Below are 24,335 nucleotides of genomic sequence, written 5' to 3' on the forward strand. Positions count from 1 at the left end.
CTTGGTGATGAGAGGTTTCATAAGCCTCCATCCCAGAGGTAGCTGCATTTCATTCAGATGAAGGAAAGAATTTTACTTACTAATTTGCAGCTAGGGAGTGCAAGATAATAACACACCATTTCCCCCTCCCTGTCTCTCCTACCTCACCCCTGCAGGAAAGCAGATCTTTCTCTTCCCTTCCCCTATTGCTAAAGCCTAGATAAATGGCTGTATTTTCAACCCTTTCAAGTCCAAATTTGTGGATGCTATTGAACAGTGGGGATATTAGGGAACCATGAGTTAGAAACCCTAGATGTAAGGTCTGGCTTTGTCATTTATAAGCCAGACGTTGTTGTCATTTATACCTGTGACGTTGGGCAGGTAATTCAAATGAGAAAAATCAGACTGACCCTGCCAGTTTCATAGGCAAGGGGGAAATGTGGGAATGTGGAGGAAAACACTTTGTGGTGGGTAATTCTGCATTCACTCGTTTCATAAATGTTTCCTGACCGCCTGTTATATGCCAGCACTGTTGTAGCCATGGGGATACAGTGGAGGATGAGACAGATAAGACTTCGGTGCTTATGAGCTTATATTGTAGAGCACAAGACATACCATAAACCAGTAACCCAAGATAAAGGATTATAAGGTATGCTAAATGCCACGGAGGGGCTAGAGTGAGGGAGAGAAGAACTCAAGGTGGTGGTGGGGAGGAGGGAAGCCTAATTTACAGAGCACGATCAAGTAAGGCCTTTCTGAGGAGGTAGTATTTGAGGTGACATCTGAAGAAACAGACACAAACAGGAAAAAGAGACAGAGTGAGAGAGAGAGAGAGAGAGAGAGAGAGAGAGAGAGAGCGAGCTGTATGTAGGGCATTTCAATTTCAAGTACTAGGTTCAGCAAATGCAAAGACCTGGAAGAGGGGCCAAGGTCTGCAAAAGGATATGTGACTGTTAAAACCAGCACTTAGTGAGCTGGGAGGGAAGGGGGACAAGTGAAGTGTGAGTTGTATTTGTAAGAGACCATTTTGTCTGCTTGCATCAAGAAAGGATTTGAGGTTCCTTCATAGCTTTATAGGTATTCGAGACTGTAGACAGGATTTATATGCCAGAGATGATATCAGTGACTATTACTGTTCAACATTAATGGTCAACTTTTTAAAATTCAAATGAACTAATGTTCTCATAGCATCTTAGTGTTGACAACATGTTTTTCTATACTCTATCCTACTTAGTTCTTAGAATGTTGAATGTCCCAGTGAAATCGGTGGCATTAACAAGATTTTAGAGATGGGAAGCTCTGTAGAGGTCAGTGAGCTGATGTGCATCTAAACCAGCAGCAGGCTCCAGGTCTTCTAACATACTGAAGAGTGACACATTTGCAGAGGAAGAGAGTTGAGGTCTTGGGCACCCTGTGGCCAAGATCTATCAGCTACTTTAAACGGAGACAAGTTGGAGGAATCTAATGGTAAAAACTGGATTTTAACTGCTAAGAAAATTGGCTTAGGTTGCCTTGAAATGGATAGCAGTGGGGCACCTGGGTGGCTCCATTGGTTAAGCATCTGACTTTGGCTCAGGTCATGATCCCACCGTTCTGTGAGTTGGAGCCCTGCATCAGGCTCTGCACTGGTAGTGTGGAGCCTGCTTGGGATTCTTTCTCTCCCTCTCTCTTTGCCCCTTCCCCACTTGCACATGCTCTCTCTCTCTCTCTCAAAATAAATAAATGAACTTAAAAAAAGAGAAATGTGTAGCAGCATTTCACTTTAATTATTCGTCTTAAAATCCAGCCACTAAATCCCCTAATGGGGTAGGAGCCTGGCTTTGTCTCTCAGTGTGCCAGGAGAGAACTGTCTCCATTATGCCTCATTGGCACACAGAGCCTGGGAGGCTTTCACACACTGTCTTGTTTTGTGATCATTTGCTGTTGTAACAGAGGACAGTTCTATTTCATATGTTGCTTTGTTTTCAGGCCATTGCATGAGAGCTGGGCTTCTTGTCTCTTAAAAAGCAAAACCAAACCCAAACAAAAGCTCTATTTTTGTTTACAGCAAGATACATATTTATGAAGAAAAATTATAAAACAATTTAGTAAGTCGTATAAAAATGAAAATAAAAGTTCATTTCCTTCCTTCCCACCTTTTAGTTTTACTCTCCAGGTATAATTAATATTAATGGTTTCTTCTATGTACTTACAGAACTTTCTATGCATTTTAAGCTTATACACAACCACATAGACACATGCAGATTCCTGCACACTGACACATGTTTGCATACACATTCATACATAATAAATACCTGTATATTCTTGAACCCTTCTATACATGCTATTATAGAACTCGATGTTTACTTAACACTATGTATTGGATAATTTCGTGCAATAGTATCTAGGGATATACCTCATTTTCTCTAATGACTGCTTTGAATCCACTGTCCCAATTCTATTGGTGGGAAGCAAATATCTTTTGAGTATATATTTATGTATATGGTATATGTGGTACACCCATGGGATAAATTCTTAGAGGTGGAGCTGCTAAGAAAAAGAGCACACACACACATCACATTATGATAGATCTTGCCAGGTTACTGTCTGAAGAACTTTGTACTAACTTAAAATTCTACTAACTTAAATTTCTACTAAACATACATACAACTACTTGTTTCCCCAGAACCTTGTTAAAACTGAATGTTGTCATGAAACTTCTTAATCATTGGCAGTCTCATAAGTGAGAAATTGTGGTAATGGTTCATTGAAACTGGCATTACATTTTGATACTTCCTTGAGTTATTTTTGTCATTGGAATTGGGTTTTAATTACTTTTTATTACATAGGTAATACATATTTAGAGTGAAACAATTTGGAAAATGCAGAAGAGCACCAAGGAAAAAATAACTGGTAAGCGTGTTTTCTGTAGGTGACCACTATTGACATTTTGAAATATATCCTTTTGTCTCTTATCTGTGCATAAAGTATAAATGAAACGATGGTGTTACCTTCTTTGTTCTTCACTGACTGTGGCTACTTGTTTTCTTGTGAAATATTGCAATACAGCACTGGGTTTGGAGCTAGTGCTTGTTCAGACTCAAGTTTTGACATCACTGATGAGCTTTGTGACCTTGGGCAAGGCATTTTACTCCTCTGAGCCCCTCTGCAAAACAGATAATGTCTTTCTTATCAGATTGGTAGGAAAATCAGATGGGGTAAGGAGTAGAAAAGTACCTAGTGTATTCCCTGCCCTATAGTAGATGCTTCATAAATGTTGGCTGTGTCAAGATGTTGGCGTGAAGTAAGAAAGTAAGACCATGTTGGCAGTATTTTATTATCCTGGGGTTTGTCCAAGGTAGATCATGTTTCTGTCTTCATTCTACAAGGTTCTGAGCATTTTCCTCATTATATTCATATTGGGATTGTTTATAAGCTTTGAGTCAATTTGTGGTCACCATATAGTCCTCATAAATGTGTAGCGTATTTCTTACTACAACTCTTGGTTGAGGCAGTTCGCAGGCTTGATACATGATGGGGTGCTCAGAATAGCCCAGTTTAAGGAGAATTCCTTTGTTGATGGGGGGGGGGGGTAAGGATGAAATGAGGAACTTTCTAAGGATGAAAGGAAATTACCACTTATGTTCTAAGTATAACTAGGCATTGCTTATTTTTATCTTTATTTTTTCTCCCCAGTGTTTCCACAAAAGCTAATTCATGTAATGACATGGTTCCCAGTGAGGGGCTAGTTTATACCTCCCCCAACATGGGACATTTGGCAATGCCTAGAGACACTTTTAGTTGTCACACTTGCAGGGGTGGGTGATGGGTTGTTACTGGCATCTAGTGGGTAGAGAGGCTGCTAAACATCATACAATGCACAGGACAGCTCCCCACAGAAAAAAATTGTCTGGCTCAAAATGCCAATAGTGCAATGACTGAGAAACCCTCATACAAAAGAAATGAATATATTGATTATGAGTTGAAGATGGTGAACTTGGTGAAGTATGTGTCCATGGACCCATCAGGTACTGTTCAGCACTACATATTAAACTGTATCTAGAAGGAATTCTTCCTGGCTTCAGGGAGATCCTCCACTTTTCAGAGAGATGGTGTGGAAAAGGTCTAAGCTGTGAAATAGTTCTTTGCCTAGGGCTATTCCCTAAAAACCCCTGAAGTCCTAGAGAGTTCAAGTTCCTGTCTCAGTTTTTTCAGAATCCAAGATACAGTTCCTTTGTTCATTCAAGCATTTATTCATTCAGAAGACACTATTAAAGTAACTATTAGCCCAAGTAGTGTGCTCTGAGATAAAAAGAAAAAGAAACAAAAGCCACAGTATCTCCCCTAAAGGAGCTTAGAAGACATTATTGTGTTTAAGAACTCAGATCTGGATCTGTGATTCCTAGGTTCCTGCCTCTGCCATCTGTAATCTACGTGATTTGAGTCCTCATTTTAGGATGAGGTTAAGAATATCTACTTCATTTTATTGTTGTGATGATTAAAATGTTGATAAACTGGGTATTTTTTTCCTCAAATTTTTATTTAAATTCTGGTTAGTTAACATACAGTGCAGTACTGGTTTCAGGAGTAGAATTCAGTGATTCATCAGTTACATACAGCACCTAGTGCTCATTACAACACGTGCCCTCCTTAGTACCCATCACCCATCTAGCCCATGCCCATGCCCAATTCCCTCCATCAACCCTCAGTTTATTCTCTATCTTTAAGAGTCTCTCATGGTTTGTTTCCTTCTCTTCTCTTCTTCCCCCCTCCCATATGTTTATCTGTTTCGTTTCTTAAATTCAACATGTAGGTGAACTCATATGGTATTTGTCTTTTTCTGATTGACTTAATTTCACTTAGCATAATACACTCTAGCTCCATCCATGTCATTGCGAATGGCAAGATTTCATTCTTTTTGGTGGCTGAGTAATATTCCATTGCATGTATACCACATCTTCTTTATCCATTCATCAATCAGTGGACATTTGGGCTGTCTCCATAGCTTGGCTATTGTTGATAATGCTGCTATAAACATTGGGATGCATGTACCCATTTGAATCTGTATTATTGTATCCTTTGGGTAATTACCTAGTAGTGCAATTGCTGGATTTTAGGGTAATTCTCTTTTTAACTTTTTAAGGAACCTCCGTACTGTTCTCCAGAGTGGCTGCACCAGTTTGCATTCCCACCAACAGTGCAAGAAGGTTCCCTTTTTTCCACATCCTTGCCAACACCTGTTGTTTCTTGTGTTGTTAATTTTAGCCATTCTGACAGGTGTGTTGTGGTATCTCATCATGCAAACTGAGTATTTAGAACAATGTCTAGCTCAATAAAATTTTAGTTGGTTTTGTTATATTTATTTTACTACTACTGCTGGAATCTTGGAGCTTTATGGATTGTCTAGTTTAGGATTTTCAAATTTGATTAGTACTAGATTCCTTTTCTCAATAAAGCATTACCCAGACTACCAATATATGAAATATGTGAAAACAGAGCAACTCTTTTTAAAGTAAGGATGGGAGGCTGGGACACTGCTTTCTTGGGACCACACTCCTCTCTCTCATAACTGCCAAAGCTGAGGCTGTGGAGATTCCACTTTGACAACCACCAGTCTCAAACAGTTAACTCATTTTTAAAAATTTTTATTTAAAATTTTTTTAACATTTATTTATTATTAAGAGACAGAGCATGAATAAGGGAGGGCAGAGAGAGAGGGAGACACAGAATCCAAAGCAGGCTCCAGGCTCTGAGCTGTCAGCACAGAGCCCGACACGCGACTTGAACTCACAAATTGCAAGATCATGACCTGAGCCAAAGTTGGATGCTTAACCAACTGAACCACCCAGGTACCCCAAACAGTTCACTCATTTTAAGAGTGAGGTACCCACAGGGCACCTGGGTGGCGCAGTTGGTTAAGCGTCCGACTTCAGCCAGGTCACGATCTCGCGGTCCGTGAGTTCGAGCCCCGCGTCAGGCTCTGGGATGATGGCTCAGAGCCTGGAGCCTGTTTCTGATTCTGTGTCTCCCTCTCTCTCTGCCCCTCCCCCATTCATGCTCTGTCTCTCTCTGTCCCCAAAAATAAAAAATTAAAAAAAAAAAAACGTTGAAGAGTGAGGTACCTGAAGTCTGGAGAGAAGAAATGATTTAAATGAAGCATGAGGCAAATATACGAATAACTTTCATGTACATGTGTCAAGCACAGAAACAATGTTCTAAGAGGGAGTTCAGAGAGGGCAGAGACAGGATCCTTGGTTAGGTTGTATTTAGAGTCAGTGTAAAGATTGGGTAGGATTTTTAAATTTTAGATAAGGTAGGAAATAGGGTTTCAGGGGAAAAATAGAGTGATAAAGGGATGGAAGAAAAAGCATTGGGGTTCTTACCCATATCTTAGTAAATTGTCTTTGGTTGCAAGTAATAAAAGCTTATTTCAAAACATCTAAATTGAAAACTAACGGAAGGGGGCTGTTGAAAATTCACAGGGTACCTTCTGGGTCCCAGGACCAGGATGTGGAACTCAGCTTTACTTGCTGAGAGCCTTCTGACAGCTTCTCTCTTTCTTGTGCTTCATGGTTCTTGTTTTACCCTCACCTGTACATTTGCTTCATTCTTCTTTCTCTCTCTGGAGACCAGTTTTCCTGTCTTCTTTGTGTACGTGGATACCCCAAACATGACAAGTTTATACATCACTAATTCAAACAATCAGTCTCTATGGACCATCTGTCTCTGAATCTCAAGCTCTAAATTCCAAGAGGGAGAATCCAGTTGGCTTAGCAGGCGTTACTTGTGTACCTCTCATCCAGTAGTTGTAGCCACAGTAGGGGATGTGAGCAACCTGTCTTGTCATGTCAACATGGTTGGCGAAGCCCTACTCAAGGATGAAAAAGGAACAGAACTGACCCTCGCGTTGTTCCTTTAACATCAGTGCAGACAGGCATCTAGGCAACTATAACTAAGTATGAGCAAGAGAGAGCAAGAATGTGCATGCACTGGGAAAGGGCAGAGGGGGAGAGAGAGAGAGAGAGAGAGAGAGAGAGAGAGAGAGAGAGAGAGAGAGAGAGAGAGAGAAAGAGAGAAAGAGAGAATCCTAAGCAGGCTCCACACTCAGCACTAAGCCCAGCATGGGGCTATATCTCACGAACTGTGAGATCATGATCTGAGCCGAAATCAAGAGCTGGACGCTTAACTGATTGAGCCACCAAGGGGCCCCTAGAATGTACCAAAGTCTTAGAAACTTTTTTCCTCTATAATTTCTTCATTTATGCTTTTTCTACTTTATTCTTCAAGGTCAAAAATGATTTAGAGCAAGGTTGGTGGCTCATTTTTTTTTTCTAAGCAACTTTTGAAATTGTACTGTGTCCTTGCTTCCTAAAGTGAGAATAGGCACATAGTTTTCATAATTATAAAATGATTTATATGTGACTGTGTGTTTGTCTTAGGAGGACTGTTTGGGCAGATGATTTCTAAAATGCTTGCTGATTCCAACATTTTGGTATTTAAGGACTTGTTCTCGTTCATCTCAGTAATGTCAGCAACCAGTCAGATTTAATTTATTGTAGAATTACTTATAATAGGAGAAATCTAAAAACAGCCTAAAATGTTCCAAATAAGGGAATTGGTTCAGATAATTATGATATGCCTATATGGTATTACTAAGTAACCATCAAAACATAATTGTTAGGGGTGCCTGGGTGGCTCAGTCAGTTGAGCATCTGACTTTGGCTCAGGTCATGATCTCATGGTTCGTGGGTTCAAACCCCACATTGGGCATTGCACTGACAGCATGGAGCCTGCTTTGGATTCTCTGTCTCCCTCTCTTTCTGCCCCTTCCCACCCCTCAAAAATAAATATATAAAAAAATTTAAAAACAAAATTGCTTAAGGAATTTTTACTATAATGGGAAGATCTTTTAAATATAAAATATGTGGATTAACAAGGAGCAAACTATGTTAATTAAGCTATAAAACCACACACACACACACACACACATATATATATATATATATATATATATATATATATATATACATACATACATACATACAGGAAAATCATTGTAAGGGTGTATACTAGTCTAAAAATGAAAGAACGAGATCAAAATATTACAAAAGGATATTTGGGTCATAGGGTACCAGTAATTCCAACATTTTATTTTTTATGCATTTTGCTAAAGTTTCAATAGTAAATTGATATTTTGTAACTGCAATTTTATATAACTATATTCTTTTTCTGTTGCTACTTTCATAACTGAAATTTGTATTGAAATAATTATAGATTCACATGTAGCTGTAAGAAACAATACAAAGAGAGCCTTGCAAACTTTGCCTATTTCTCCCAACGGTAATATTTTATAAAACTGTAGCATAATATCACAGCTAAGATATTGACGCTGATACATTCCATCTCATATTTCCTTGGGGCATGCGTGTGTGTGTGTGTGTGTGTGTGTGTGTGTGTGCGTGCGTGTGCGTGCACATTCTGTGGTATTTATCAGTTGTGTGAACTCATGAATCCATTACCACAGTCAAGATACAGTTCCAACAGCACAGGGAGCCCTCCTGTTGCCTTTTGTAACCACATCACACCCACTCCACTACTAGTCTCTTAAAAATGTGTGCAGAGCATGTATTTTATTTTGCTTTTTCATCTGAAGCCATAATTGTGGAACCTTAGACTAGGACAATTAGCAGTCCTGTAGTCACTCAGAATGTGGGAGCTTTGTAGGTTTGAAAGGTTTCATGATTCTCCACCCTTCTTCAAATATATTATCAACCTGAATTCTTTCTACCCTTTGCCCCAAACACCTTTTCCTCAGTAATGTCCATCTTAAGTTAGCTATAATTTTCTGTGGAACCCTTATCTGACCTCTGGGTCAGATGGTTCTCCTCCATGCCCCGATTATACTCTGTGTTTAACATCTTGTGATACTCTTACCATCTTATAATTGCTTGTAGATAATCAAGAAATTTTGGATGGGTGGATGAGGCTTGGATAAGAGTTCTTTTTCCGTTTCTGATGAGTCTCCAACTGCCAGCTGCCCTTCCTCTTCTACTCTTTGCATTGTGTTTGATCCTGCTTGCATGACACATCATGTCACACCAAGTCCTGGCTAATTTGGGCTGCGCAACTATGCGCCCTGTCCACAAATTCCAGCCCTCTACCTACTGGTGCTTCCACCAGGATGACTGACTCCCATCTTCTGTACTCCTCACATTTTTCTCTTTTCTTCCTCCATTTCTAAAGCTAATGGGATACTGATGATAACTGCTATAAAGAGCTGGGGGCCTAACACAGTGCTCTGTGCTTGCCCATATTATCTCTTTTCCTACAGTATACTTTAAGTTATGTTTTACTATTCCCATTTTTTAAAATGAGGAAACTGAGACTCAGAAAAAAAAGGTGAATTAAGGCACCTGGGTGGCTCAGTCGCTTAAGCGGCCAACTTTTGATACTTGCTCAGGTCACGATCTCGCTGTCAGGAGATTGAGCTGCTCATAGGGCTCCACACTGGGAGGAGCCTGCTTAAGATTCTCTCTCTCCTTCTCTCTCTAACCCTCCCCCACTTGCTCGTGCACACCCCCCCCATCTCTCTCTCAAAATAAATAAACTTTGAAAACGGGCAAATAACTTGTCCAGGATCATATAACCAAGTAAGTGACAGAATTGGATTGAGATACAGGACCGTCTACTATAAAGCCTGCTGGCCTGACCAATCTGTAAGAAGGAGCTGAGTCTGTTTTAACTCCATGGTCCTCCCCAAACTCAGCACTTCCTCTGGAAACCTATCTACTCTCTGGTTGAATCCTTCTAGTCAGGTAACTTTGGACTTTGGAAGGCAGCCATTCTGTTTCTAGATGAGGAGCATTGCTAGAAAGTTGTCTTTTTTTCTTGTTAAATACCCTTTATTTAATTTTTAAAGTTTTTTTTTTAATTTTTTTTGGGGGGAGGGGCATAGAGACTGGGAGAGAGAGGGAATCCCAAACAGGCTCTGCACTAACCGTACAGACCCCGATGTGAGTCTTGAACTCATGAACCATGAGATCATGACCCGAGCCCAAGTCAGACACTTAGCTGATTGAGCCACCCAGGCACCCCTAGGAAGTTGTCTTTTGATGTTCAGTGGAAATCTGTCCTTCACTTTCACAGTGTTGTGTCCAGGTGGGTTGTAGTTCTGTCCTGTGGTACAATGTAAATTCCTTTGAATCTGTAGATCCGTTGTGGGATGGCCAGAAAGTATTTTAATGATTTTCTGGTCTTATCTGTTACAGATGAGGAAACTAGAGTGCAAAGAGAGGAGCCCTGTTCAACTTACTACACTTGAGTTACTTGAAATCTAATTCTGTTGCTCTGGCTTACCTTTCTCCTTCTTGATCTTACACTCTTTCCTCTTGAGATGGGTTTTTCTGACCTTTCATTGCCCTAGTCATTGTCTTGTGGACACTCCTCAGCTGACCACTGTCCTCTTGTTTCTGGAACTGACCTCAATATTCTAAATTTGAGTTGATTGCCTAAAACCCTAAAGATTAATTCTGCAAGTAATTATGAGAACCTATTCTGTGGGTTACTTTTACATTTTCCACTGAGATCTCTGCCACAAACATTTTTGCCACATAACTAATTGGCTATAAGGCAATTTTTCCATAAAAGACAAAAAAATTACTGGCTGACAGTTTGGTTTGACAGTTTGGCTTTTTCATCAAACTGGTTGACCGTTTGGATTCATTTCTCTATTGACACATCACTCCCATTTTCATATCATATAATTCTGAGCTCTTATAATAGTCTATATAGTGGCATAGAATTTTGGTCCTACATTTCCCATAGAGTTCTGGAATGTCTATAAATAGATTTGTGACAGTATGCCAAAACAAACAACAGTATAGAAGGCTTTCACAATGCAATAAAAAGCTTGGTTACAAATAAGCATCCTAATATTTGGAAATGGGTACCTCCCTTAATGAAGAAATTTTAGCAAAAAAAGAAAACAGTGTGATGTCAAATGAAGAGATGAGTCAACAAGCAAAAAAATGTATAAATGATGAATGAACAACTTCAAAGGCAAGTGCTTAGGTATAGTCCACGAAATAAAATCAGTTACTTGCGCAGTATTGACATGAATCTACACACATCTTAAATTCATTCAATTCTTTTGTATTTTGCAATGAAGTCTTTTTGTTTTTCATATTTCATTATGTAATTTTAAGTGAATGTCTTTTATTTTTCATGATTTTATATTTTACAGCAGAATTGCCTTATGGCCAATTAGTTGTATGATGAAAATGTATGCAGCAAAAGTGCTTGAGACAAAGAAATCTATGGCAAAAATGCTTATGGTGCAAATATCATGCATATACTTTGTGCCAGGCACATTTCATAACTCTCCACCACATTCTGCCATTATTCTTCCTCTCTACAATATTTATGAGGCGACAGAGCTTTGGCTGCATGTAACAAAGGCCATCATAACTATGGCTAAAACTGATGGAAGCTTATTTCTTGCCCATATAAAAGCCTGATCTGGGATGGCAGCTCTACTCTATGAAATAATGAGGGTCACAGGCTTGTCTGTCTTACTATGTTTTTTAGGATATTACTCTTTTCCTCCGTCTCCAAGATGGCCAACCAACACATTTGTTTTCCAGCCTACGTCTTCCCTCTAAGAAACACCCTGGAAGTTACATTCTCACTTCCATTCACATCCTGTTGGGTGGAACTTAATCACATGGTCACGCCTTGTTAAAGGGAAGCATGGGAAATGTAGTCTTATTTTGGGAGGCCCCATGACCAGCTAAAATATATTACTAAGGAAGGGGAAGGGGAAATAGATACTGGTTTAGCAGGTAGCAGTCTCTGCCACCCCTTTCCTCATGTTTCAGCTCCAGGAAAACAGGCCCCAGGTTGGTACTCCAAAGCCACTACCCTTCCGGGCTTTTGAAGTTCCATTTCTAGGAAAGATGACAAAGCAGGACTCCCCCAGTGGAATTAAGAGAAATTCTCAGGATTTCATGAAAAATTGAAATTCAGTCTTTGGTGAGGAGGTCACAATGGTAAAAATGGCTATCATTATTCAAACTTACTAATTATTTGCTATGCTTGTGTCAATGCTTAACATGCATTAGCTTCTTCAATTCTCAGAGGAATTTTGGGAGACGAGTACTGTTATTAATCCCTAATTTACAGATCACATTTTCAGAGAGATGAAGTAACTTACCCAAGCTTGCATAACAAATATGTGGTAAAACTGCCACCTCTGGTGGTGTGCTGGTGGCCCGAGGTCATTGCCCTCTCCACTTTGATGCCCGGCAAAGCAGAGTTGCTCATTAACACTTCATAAAGCCCTCTGATATTCTTCATAATAATCAGGTACTTCTAATTATAACCTGAGCAGGAACTGTTGTTTTAAATAGGTTATGAGCCTCATGTTGAAGGGATGGGTCTTACATCCTTTTGCTGAGTCTGAGCTCAGTAAAGAAAAAAAAAAATTGGTGACCAAATTGGCAAAGGCTGTTGTTCCTGTGCTCCATCTTGATATCAGTAGTGTTCCTTGGGATATTTTCTTTTGCATGAGGAAACTGAGGTGCAGAGATTACAGGATTTATTACCTATGGTAGGGCTGGGATTTGACTCCACGTTGGTCTGAGAGGACCAATCATTTATTCCTTACAATCATTTAAAGAACCAGAAAGAGGTTCCTGAAGGAGGAATAGCAAAAGCAAATGCTCTGAGTGAGACAGAGGCAAGAAATAAACTGGGATCTTGTTTGAGCCTTATATATTTTAGAGTTTGTTACAGAAGGGGAGATAGAAGCTCATTTTCAGTGGTACCCCCAACCCACCCCCAGGGGAGAGTCAATGGCTATTTTGGAGAGTATCCTCAGTGATGTTGGGGTAAATGCGATCGTGCTTGTCAAATTTTACTTTCCTTAGGTATCTTCGGAAGAGTGATCAGCAGTTTCCTTGATGAAGTGTTGTTCGTTTTTCTTCATTGAACTCACCTTTGGAGGTAGTTACATTGGCAGTGTTCCTTTCTGAATTCTTTAGGGATCTCCCAGGGGCTTTGAACATAGAAAGCAGTGATGTTTTTGATATTAGCAGTGGTTCATAAAAATACTTGGATCGCCCTTTGCTTTAAAAATGCACTCAAGCCTGTAAAGGATGGAAAATCAGATGATTACACCAGAGCCTTAAACTTGTGACTTATAGAAAAGTGGAGCGTACTCAAAGGGTGTTCTATTGGCAGAGGTGCTGAGCTGCTCTGAAAACAATGGCAGATTCTTTTATTTACAGTGACTAGAGCCTCACAGATGTGCATCAACTGGCAGCAGTCCATCCATTGCTAGCAGATTTGCACATGGTTCCAGTTTGGGCACTTAGGTTCTTAACGTAATGTTAATTCAGTCATTCGTATTAAGGTTTGTAACATACCAAAGAGTTCTTAAGCAAAAAAGCGAGCAAAAGCCCTCCACAATCCCAGTAATTAATTGTGGGAATTTGATAGTACATTCTAGACTTATTGTTTGCCTAGGCTCAGCAGAAATCCTTTTGATGTACTTCCAATAACAATAAAAATAACAGCTTGGTGAAATAAATGGACTCTTAGGTGGAGAACTGATGTTCTGGGAAGAGCTCTATCTTCTAATCGCATTGCTCTTTGGCATTGTCCATGAGTATAAACCATCAATGCCTTATTTTTGGTTGATGAAGGGCTTCCACAGACATCATTTTACTTTATTTTTACAACTGCCTTGTGAGCTGAGTATAATTATCTTCATTTTGTGGCTGGGGAGAATGAGGCTCAAAGGGGTAAGTGACTTGCCCAAAGTCACAGCATAGCTAGCAGGTGACAGAATCAGGACTACAAACCAGATGTTGTGTTTATAGGCACAACTTCTAAAAAAAAATGTAGCTTTAAAATCTTAAAAAACATCAGTGCCACTTTTAGAACAATGGCTTAAGGATTTCTTTTCTCCATGAATATTGCTTCAAATGTTTTAAGGAAATAACTGCAAATTCTGTTCCATACTAACCTTGATAACACTTTCTATAATGTTCCTGGGTCTAGAATTCCTCAGGACTATATGATTTTTCCAAAGCTTCGGTCTTTAATATTGATACCACATTAAAGGCAGAGCCTGGAGAATCATTATTATGGATTTGTTGATTGTTTACATGGCATTTTATTTTTTATTTTATTTTATTTTTTGGTAGTTTTATGGTTTTATTAACATAGTTTTTTTAATGTTTACTTATTTTTGAGTGAGAGAGAGAGAGAGAGAGACAGAATGTGAGTGCGTGAAGGGCAGAGAAAGGGAGACACAGAATCGGAAGCAGGCTCCAGGCTCCGAGCTGCCAGCACAGAGCCTGACACCAGGCGCGAACCCATGAACTGTGAGATCATGACCTAAGCGAAGTCAGGTGCTTAACCGACTGAGCCACCCAGGTGCCCCTGTGGTTTTATTAATATAAATACGATGTGCACATAAGCTGTCTATTCATTTTATTTGCTGTGCAGCCTGGCATTGGGGTTGGTGACTCTGATGGCCAGCTGGGCTGCTCTTTCCACAGTGGCTTTGCGGTTCTTGGAGGAAACATTGTGAGCAGTCTCTGTACTGTAAGATTTGTTGCACATCAGCAGCACTTCAAGTCCTTGATGTTGTGGACTAGGAACTTCTGGAAGCCACTGGGCAGCATGTGCTTTTTCTTCTTGTGGCTCCCATAACCAATGTTGGGCATCAAGATCCAGCCTTTGAATCTTCTGCTCACTCTATCGCCAGTGCCTCTGGGTTTCCATAGTTGCACTTAATTTTGAGATATGGGTCTGACTGGTGCCAGATGAACTTCTTGATCCTCTTGGGCTTCACCAGAGGTCTGAGGGTGGCCATGATGCCGGGTAAGACAAGGCTGCCACTTGTGCAGGCAGCACTGAGGAAGAGACGGGAGCTGCATGATCTAAAAGAAGACTCCCAGATGAGATCATACTTGCAAAATTTTCTAGGCAGACAGGAAGACTGCAAGTGTAAGGTGCAATCATGTTTGACGCTAGAACTAGGAGAACATAGACTACAAAACCCTTAAGCCTGACAGCCTCTGGCAAGGTGGTAAATCATGTGAGGTCTCTTAGAATGCCTTTTTTTGGGATAAAACACAAAATGTAAAATATGCAGAGTTGTTGCCGGAGAGAAGACAGCAAAATACTCTCGTGACAGCACAGGGAATCTCTAAAAGCATGTACAGTGTTCAGAAGAAAGCCAGAGAATGGGCTATTTGGAGAACCGCATGTGGATTCCTGGGACTGGAGCAAGGAGCTGGAGAATTAGGGAGGAATGTAGGAGGTGAGACTGTATGAAGCTCCCAGGTCATTCGAGCTGCTGTTTCCTGGAGCACCTACAAGTTTCTAAGAAGGGCTGTGATAAGATTAAGTTTGTGTTTTAATGATGTCTCTCTGGAGAGGACTGAAAGGGTTCCAGACTGGCAGTAGGGAGACTGCTTAGTAGGACACAGGCTGGGGATGGAGGTGGCCTCAACTAAGGCACTAGCCAGCTGTGGGTTTGTACAAGGTGGGATGGATTTGGTGTTTGCCTGTAGGAACAGGAGGAGGAGACAAGGTTCCGCTCAGATCTCTTTGTATTCACCCATTTTTGACATAAAACCTTTGTTGCCACTGGGGCTTTTGCAGTCAATCAACAGAGTTTTGTTGATTCTTGAACAGAGTGTTTCCAAATACCTACTCCCACCCCAAGCTGCTAATGCCCTTGGGGCTTTTTTAATTCAAAGAACCTTGTGGGCAAATGATGGCCTTATTTGTGTATGTCCATATCTCTTTATGCAGGGACATTTTATTCTAATCCAGGAGGAAACATCTATCTTAAGTGACTAACTAGAAGTATAGTGGTTCAGCTTTAGAAGGTGATAGGCTTTCTAATGTATATACCATAGAAACACCAAATCACATGTGTTTCTTTAAAGATAATAACAAAAGTGGTAAGGAGGTCTATCACTAAAATTTGAAGGCCTGTTATATATAATTTGAGGCTCCCCATCACCTAGAAGACAAAATTCAAGTGTCTTAAAGGGGCATACAAGCATTCCATAGCGTGTTTCCTACCTACCTCACTACCCTGTGCTCAACACTCAGTGAAATATTGCTGACTAGTTGATAGTTCAGAAATTAAAAACAAAATTAACATGTTCATTAAGCCAGACACTTTGGGAAATAACGGTGTCCCCAAAATCTATGTCTATCCTTTTATGGAGCTCCTTTTCTAGTAGGCAGAGACAGAAAAAAAATACACACACACACACACACACACACACACACACACACACACACCAGGAGGAAAAATAAATTAGAATATGGAGATTGGGGGTGCTACTTTATTTAGGGTGATCTAGAAAGTCTCTCTGAAACAAAAGAACATTTAAGCAGAGACCTGTAGGAAGTGAGGAAGCACGCCAGGTGCATATCTGGGGGAAGAGTGGAATAGTAAGTGCCCAGGCCCTGAGACAGCTCTATGTTGAACAGAGGTGCAGTGTGGCTGCAGCGAAGAGACAGGGAAAGGGACGTTGGAGATAAAGCCGGAGGGTGTGCAGAGCTCCACTTACAGAGCCATGCAGGCCATTGCAAGAACTTTGATTTTTACTCTAAGTGGGGTGGGAAACCAATGGAAGATTTTAAGCAGAAGAGCAACATAATTTGCCTTATTCCTTAGAAACTTGTTGCTCTTAGTTTAGCAGACTGCAGGGAGGCAAGGGTGGAGGCAAAGACACCAGTTAAGAGGCCACTGTAATAATTCAGGTGACAATTGATGGTGACTTAGGTCTGTGGTTGGTAGCAACATAGGTAGTGAAGAAAGGTGGATTATTTCTTTTTCTTTTTTTAATTTTTTTTTTTTTTGAGAGAGACATACACAGAATGTGAGCGGGGGAGGGGCAGAGAGGGAGACACAGAATCTAAAGCAGGCTCCATGCTCTGAGCTGTCAGCACAGAGCCCTACCTGGGGCTCGAACTCACAAACTGAGATCACGACCTGAGCCAAAGTCAGCCACTTAACTGACCGAGGTCCACGAGCAGCCCCTTTTCTATATTCATGTGTGTCTATAAAATATTGCATTATAATTATGGCATGTAATGTATATAATACGTAAATACATACAGCTTCCTAACTGCAAATATATATAAAAGCAGGAAGGGGAAACAACAAAAGTAGAAAGGGAAACGCATGTCCTTGTCACTTAGCTTCAACAGTTATTGACTCATGATCAATCTCATTCTTCTCTACCTGTACCTGCTTCTCTGGATTATTATGATGTAAATCCCAGCTGTAATGTCATTTCATCTTTAAACATTTCAGTGTGTCTCTAAAATATAAGGTCTTCCTTTAAAAACATTATCACAGTGTCCTCCTGAAATCTAGAATGTTAATAGTAATTCCTTAATATCATCAGCTATCCATTGTGTTCAAATTTTCCCAACTCTTTTAAGTAGGAGTCTTATTTTTTCCTTTCTACACTTGAATAAGGACCCAAATAGTGTCCACACATTGAAGTTGGTTGAAAGATCTCTTGGTTTTCTTTACCTTCTGAAATTTCTTCTCCATCTCTTTTTTTGTAATGTCTTTGTTGAAAAAACCAGGTTATCTGCACTATAGATTTGTTTCAACACCCTGATTTTACTGGCTGCATCCGTGTGGTATACAACCTATTCCTCTGTCCCTGTGTTCCCTGGTAGTTAGATCTAGAGGTTTGATCAGATTGAGATTCAGATTAGATTCTTGCAAGACTGTCTCACAGGTTGTGTTTTGTATTTCCATTGGGGGTACATAATGCGTGGTTGTTTCTGTTTTCCTGATCACTGTCTAGTTCCATTTTCTAGGAGTTGTGAAGAGTGAATTCTATCATTTCTTCTCTATTTGTTAGCTGGCATATTTCTATGAAAAGAAACTCCCCTCATCAGATATTTGGTGACCCTGAAATACAGTTCATTCAGCAAAGGCAGGAAAAGGCTCAATTCTTTCCCTTTATTTTTCAAAAATAAAGAACTGGTTCCCTAGTCTTTTCCAAGGGTGACGAATGAAGTTTTTCTCTCTCTTTTCCTCTTTATCTTACTGTCATGAACTTCTGTTTGTAAACATATGATGTTTCCATCCATTACAGTTACTATTTTTACTGATGCTCAAGTAGACCCATCTTTGGCCAAAGCCAGCCTCTTGTGTTGGTGTCTGAGTCTTTTTGACACACTGTGGTAGTCATCCCCTCTTTCCTTTCTTTCTGATATCACAAATCAGGCTCATTGTGTACATTTTCTGCTCCAATCCTCGTTTTTTGTTTTTTGCTCCAATCTTTGAATCAGACATTTTTCGAAGGGCTCTAGTTCCTTTTTTTTCAGTAGGATTTCCTTTTTAAAAAATGTATTATTAAAATTTTTTTTTCAGGAGTAGAATTTAGTGATTCATTACTTACATATAACACCCAGTGCTCATCCCAACAAGTGCAAAGGGTCTAGTTCTATATAGAGGGAAATGATGTTTCAAGACCACGTTCTTGTAATGGGTGCTCACTGCTACCTAGTTAGTCGTCATGTCTAGCCCTCTTCAGTGGACAGAGTTAGAAACAGATTTTTTAAAAAGATAAAACACATCATGGATTACTTATGATATTTCCAACTCAAATTCAGGATTGTGGAATTTTTACTTAATTCCATCAGTTTTTTACATTGTTATGTCTTACGTCTGTATCTCTTTTCTCCTGTTCAAAAATCCTGGTTCTCACTTATACCAATATAATTACCTATTTTGCCTTTTGCCATAATTTACAGTCAGAGAATAACAATACCAACACTACCACCAAACCAGTTTAAGGTTGTAAAAGGTTGTTTGGTTGTTTTGTCTTGTGTTTTGGTCTGGATATATTTCACTTTAAGACAGTTACTTTGTGTCTTCAAGTCATTTGAGGTAGTTTCTGTCTGTGTGGTTATTGGGCTCATTTGCCTCACTTTGCTCTCACTTTTTAGGGGTTGCTTTTAAATTCATGTTTGTAATTATATATTTACTTAGTTTCAAATTCAAATCTATCAAAAAAGTTGTATTCAAAGAACTCCAGCTTCTATCCTTGCTCCTTATACCCTGTTTTCCGCTCCATAGGTAGTTTTGAGTTTATCTTTTCCTTTGCAAATATGAGGCGTGTGTGTGTGTGTGTGTGTGTGCATGTATTCATTATACATCTATATATAGATATATAGATATATCTACATACATATCTACGTATCTCCTGTGTATAACATTGGCCTTCCTCTGTGGTATATACTCTTTTTGTTTATGTTTATGTGATCGGTAGACTGGCAGCAGCTTGATGGCAGAGGGATCATGCTTTCTTCTGTTTTCCCACCACCCAGCACAAAGCCTTTCCCTAAGTAGCAACTTAATAAATACGCAAGTAAATGAGTAGACTGGGTGTTACACTAGGTTCTTTTATGGGTTTTGTGTCTGATTTTCAGAATAACTCCACAGGGTAGATGTTGCTATCCCCTTTTACAGATGAAGAAACTGAGGCACAGAGAGGTTCAAGCAGCTTATCTAAAGGAATAGCTAGTAAATTGCTGAGCTGGAGTTTGGACCCAGGTCTGTCTGATGCCAGAGGCACACAGCCCCACCTGTTGTCTAGGTCTGGATCTAGATGTATTCATTCAAGAAATCATTGTGAGACACTGTCAGCACTTTGCCTTTATTAACTGTGTGACCTCAGCAAGGAAGACTGCCTCTTTCTGTTTCCACATCTACAGAACACAAGATGGTAATATTATGTACCTCATAGGGTTGTAAAGCTTTTAGAATAATCCCTGGCACATAGTAGGCACTCAAATGTTAGCTGATTTTGTTACTGTGTATTTTTACTAGCAGGATGCTAGAATATTCTCTCACTGTGTATGCAGTCTTGTGTAACCCACCCAGCTGGACTTCTAGGAGCTTACAGTTAGTTAAAAAGGTGAGATGCAGATGTTTAAAGGTTACAAAAAAGGGCACCAAGGGAATGGTCAGTTTGAGATTAGTGCCAAGTGCAGGGAAAGAGGACAGAAGGAGCTAGCAGCTGGACAGTCTGTTACATAACAGCCCCCAGCAGGGCCTCCCAGACAGAAATAGAAAACAGGAGCCAGGATCCAGATTTGAATGCTTTTGTTTGACCAGTGCTGCCCCTGGTGGCAGTTAAATTTCAACTCCGTGTCCAATTTGGTAGTGCCCTACTGGTTCCTTGCCTGATAGCGAATTGCACACTCATGTTGTATAGAGTCTGTGAATTATGGAGTCACCAGTGTTATGAGACCTTGTGGAGCATCTCCTTGTTTTACAGAGGAAGAGATTTTGTCCAGAGAGAGTACGCTGTCTGCTTCATGGCACACTGGTATTTGGAACTTGAACTCCTTTGTTTCTCCTCCTGAGCCAGAAAATACAGGTTCCCAAATGCCTGGGTTCAGGCCAGTGAGGGAGTGGACCCTGATGTGGACGTGCGTGGGAGAGTGTTGGCTCCACCCCTGTGCTGTGCCCATCATCCTGTCTTTGGCCAGTCCAGGCTTCCACCCCTGTGACGAGCCCAGTGACAGTGGCTGCTGAGGGAACAGTCGGGAAGCCCTAGGGTGTAGCCATCTCTGGTGCCTGGTTTGTGTTGGACAAGGTCTTCCTGGGGCCCTTTCAGATGTACCTCCCCCAAGCACTGTTGGTGATGGCACTGAGACTTCTACTCTTGTGTTGAACAGGGGAAATGAAGAATGTGGTAGTAAAAGGACGTGGGATTTAGAGCCAGGTAGACCTGATGCGTGTTCTTATGCTGCTGTTTGTTCGATGTGTGACTTTTATCCAATTATTTAACTTCAGTGAGCCTCGATTTTCTCCTTTTTGTTTGTTTTTTTTTTTTTATTTTTTTTTAACGTTTATTTATTTTTGAGACAGAGAGAGACAGAGCATGAACGGGGGAGGGGCAGAGAGAGAGGGAGACACAGAATCGGAAACAGGCTCCAGGCTCTGAGCCATCAGCCCAGAGCCCGACGCGGGGCTCGAACTCACGGACCGCGAGATTGTGACCTGAGCTGAAGTCGGACGCTTAACCGATTGAGCCACCCAGGCGCCCCTATTTTCTCCTTTTTGAAATGGGTATAATAATATCCCCTTCAGCAGGTTGCTGTAAGGTTTCACATATGGTAGCCTATTTGAAGCACCTGGCAGATAAAAAATGCTCAGTAAATGATGGCTCCTTCTTCTCTCCCCTCTCCATTTCTCCCTCTTTTCCCTCCTCTCCTCCTTCCCTCCCCCCTCCTTCTCCTTCTCTCTTTTTCTCTCTCTCTGTGTCTCACTTTCTCTCCCCCTCTCTTCCTGCCTCCCTTCCTGCCTCCGTCTCCCCCAACCCACCTTCATTTAAAGCTGCTTATCCTCAGTGAGGAAGTTTGGCATACTAGGCTTCTTATGTTGGGCAGGTTATGTAACTTCTGTGAGCCTCATCTCAATACCTGTAAAGTGGGATCAACTCAGCCTTTTTTGTAGGGTCCCTGTAAGGGTGAAATGAATCGGTGTGTGTGAAGCATGTGGCTTAGATCTGGGACATAGGGGGAGCCCAGTGAAGATTAGTTTCCCCCAGGGTTGCCACGTTTGCATGTACCACTGTGCTATATACAGGCTTTTGCCAGTGGTCAGGTGGGGACTGAGATCAGATAACAAAAAGCTGTTATCACCCTTTTCCAACATGTATAAAGGTTTTGTTTAAACTGGCTGTAATCTCATTTCCTCCTTGGAAAGAAGGAAACCAAACCTTTCAAATGCATCCACTAACCCACTCTTTTACCATTCTTTGGGTTTTGCGGAGGACATATTATTCATGATGGAAGGCCACCTGCTTTCAGCCTCTCATGTTGTCCCTCTTTGACCAAGACTCTTTTTTTGTGGTTGTCAGTGCCCATCTTTGAAATCTCAGAGCCTGTGAACTCTGATTATGTTATCTGGGATCTAAAAGGCACCAAGGGAGACCAGACACCGCTAATGATTTATCCTCTCTCAGCCATAGCCTTCTCAAAGAAGGCTGTGACCATGGGTTTGCTAGTGCTAATGTGCTTTTATACCTCAAAGCACCTTGACAATGGGCAGTGCTAATGTGCTTTTATACCTCAAAGCACCTTGACAAAGTCTGTAGAATGGTTCTCTGGGGAAGATAGAGAGCATGTTTGCAGGTTAGCTCTTTGAGCTCTTACTCTTTGCCTTTCTGGGTGCCCTGGCTGCCATTTCTGGAACGCTGTGCCATGTGGTTGGTGAACACAAGAAGCAAAGTCTGAGTAGCTTTTGACCCTGAACACTGTGTGTGCCTGTAGGGTGAGTAGCATTAGGCAGCTAGAAGGGGCTATTTAAGAAAGGGCATTTTTTTAATTGAAATATATTTGACATATAACATTATGTAAATTTAAGGTATATAGTATGTTGACTTGATACATTTATATATTGTAATATGATTGCCATTATAGCCATAGCCCTTGTATCATGTCACATAATCATCATTTCTTTTTTGTGACTGAAATAATTAAGTTCTAGTCCCTTAGCAAGTTTGATTATAATAGTGTCATTGTCTATATTCACCATGCTGTGCATTAGATCTCTAGGACCCACCTACTACTTGTTGCACGTTTGTATCTTTTGAACAACAAATGGAAGCATTTCTCTACCTTCTCTACCTTCCAGCCCCTGGTAACACCATTTTACTTTCTGTTTTTATGAGTGTGGCTTTTTTTAGATTCCACATATAAGAACATCTTTTTTTTTACGTTTATTTATTTATTTATTTTGAGAGAGAGAGCAAGACAGAGGCAGAGAGAGAGGAAGAGAGGGAATCCCAAGCAGGCTCCGTGTTGTCAGTGCAGAGCCTGATGTTAGGGCTTGAACTCACAAACGTGAGATCATGACCTGAGCCAAGTCAGGCACTTAACCAACTGAGCCACCCAGGTGCTCAAGAAAAGAACATCTTAAACCACTGCCAGCATCCCTTTATATGATCACCAAGGTCGCATGAGAGACCATAAGCACAGCTAGACCTTGGCTTTCCTCTCCTATCAAAGTCTCAGAAGGCAGTTTTCATTTATTTGTGCCTTTTCAGCACCTGATCTTTCTCAGTTTTTTCCTCCTGAGTATCTGGTGTTAAAAGATATCCTTCGATTATACCAGAGCACACATCAGGCCTGGATCTGGCTTCTCTATTCTCCAACAGTGTTTTCCGGTTTGACCATTTCCTTTTGTGTCTTAGCTTTTAACAAAATATCATGAGATGAACATGGGCTTTGGAGGAAGACAGACTTGGGGAAGAGCTGTGGCTGTGTGACTGTATTTCTGTCTTGGGTTCTCAGTTTGCACATCTGTAAAAGGGGGATAGTAAGGTTTACCTGGCAACATGATGTGAGCAATAAATGAGATAATGGATATAACGCTTGTAGGACCAATTCCCAGCAATCAGAAGGTGATTAATAAATGATAGCTACTGCCATTTTTTTACCTTGCAGAGCTTCAGAACAATTGCTGCAGGTTTAAGAGTGAAGTGGAGCTCTTGATTTCTTGATAGACTTAATTCAGTTTGATTCACTGGCCTGTTTTGCACTGTTTACCCTGGTAGGTGTCTTACTGGGTGCTTGGTACAGAGATACAAGCTAAGCACTGTCTATGTTTTCACTAGGCTTTTCTTGCTGATTCTCAATTAATTTGTCTTGTTGCAGCTTCAACAAAGGCATTCCCCCACCCCTCCCAGTAATTCTAAGCAACTTTGTCTGCTCCTTTGAAGGTTAATTTGACCTTCAAGCCTTTGGGGACTTGAGGACCACTCCCCTTCCAAGTCTCACCTCCCACCCTCTAACACACCCTCCACATCCTCCCACTTCCCCAAGGAAACAGCATGATATCCTGGTTCCAACACATACCACAGTTGGTGCCTTAGTTAGTCACCATCTTAGAGTCCCCTCCTTCTCTTCTATAGAGGAGACTGTAATGCCCATCTCTCAGTGTTGGGTGAGGATTCATGCCTGTAAATCTTTGTCCTAAGAGCAGATGGACTCACATAGACCAGACTGCAGGAAAGAGACATACAAGAATCCGCAGCTGCCAAATGCCAAGCAGAGACAGAAGCTACTTTGAACTCAGGAAGGTCCTGGGTGTATAGTGACTTGTCTGTGCTGTTTGTGGTGCCTTTTCTGCAGCCAGCCAGCAGAAGAGAAGCACATGGCTCTTTCCTGTCCCCTCCAGGCTCCTTATAGTAGTGGATGGTGGCAAAGATGGGATGATGGTGGTGGTACTTACTGAGCATTTCGTGTGTGTGTGTGTGTGTGTGTGTGTGTGTGTGTGTGTGTGTAGCAGTTAAAATTATTAT

At 40.8% G+C, this 24,335-nt stretch overlaps 1 protein-coding gene and 1 pseudogene across 3 annotated transcripts in view; one reads left to right on the plus strand and one right to left on the minus strand.

The window, feature by feature from the left end:
• DNAJC6 (DnaJ heat shock protein family (Hsp40) member C6) overlaps positions 1–24,335 on the plus strand; it is a 150,984-nt gene that overhangs the window by 60,776 nt on the left and 65,873 nt on the right. The gene's annotated exons all lie outside the window — the stretch shown is intronic.
• LOC109502371 lies at positions 14,446–14,839 on the minus strand (annotated as a pseudogene).

The sequence above is a fragment of the Felis catus genome, chromosome C1 (genome assembly GCF_018350175.1).
Source record: "Felis catus isolate Fca126 chromosome C1, F.catus_Fca126_mat1.0, whole genome shotgun sequence".
In the NCBI taxonomy this organism is placed as follows: Eukaryota; Metazoa; Chordata; class Mammalia; order Carnivora; family Felidae; genus Felis; species Felis catus.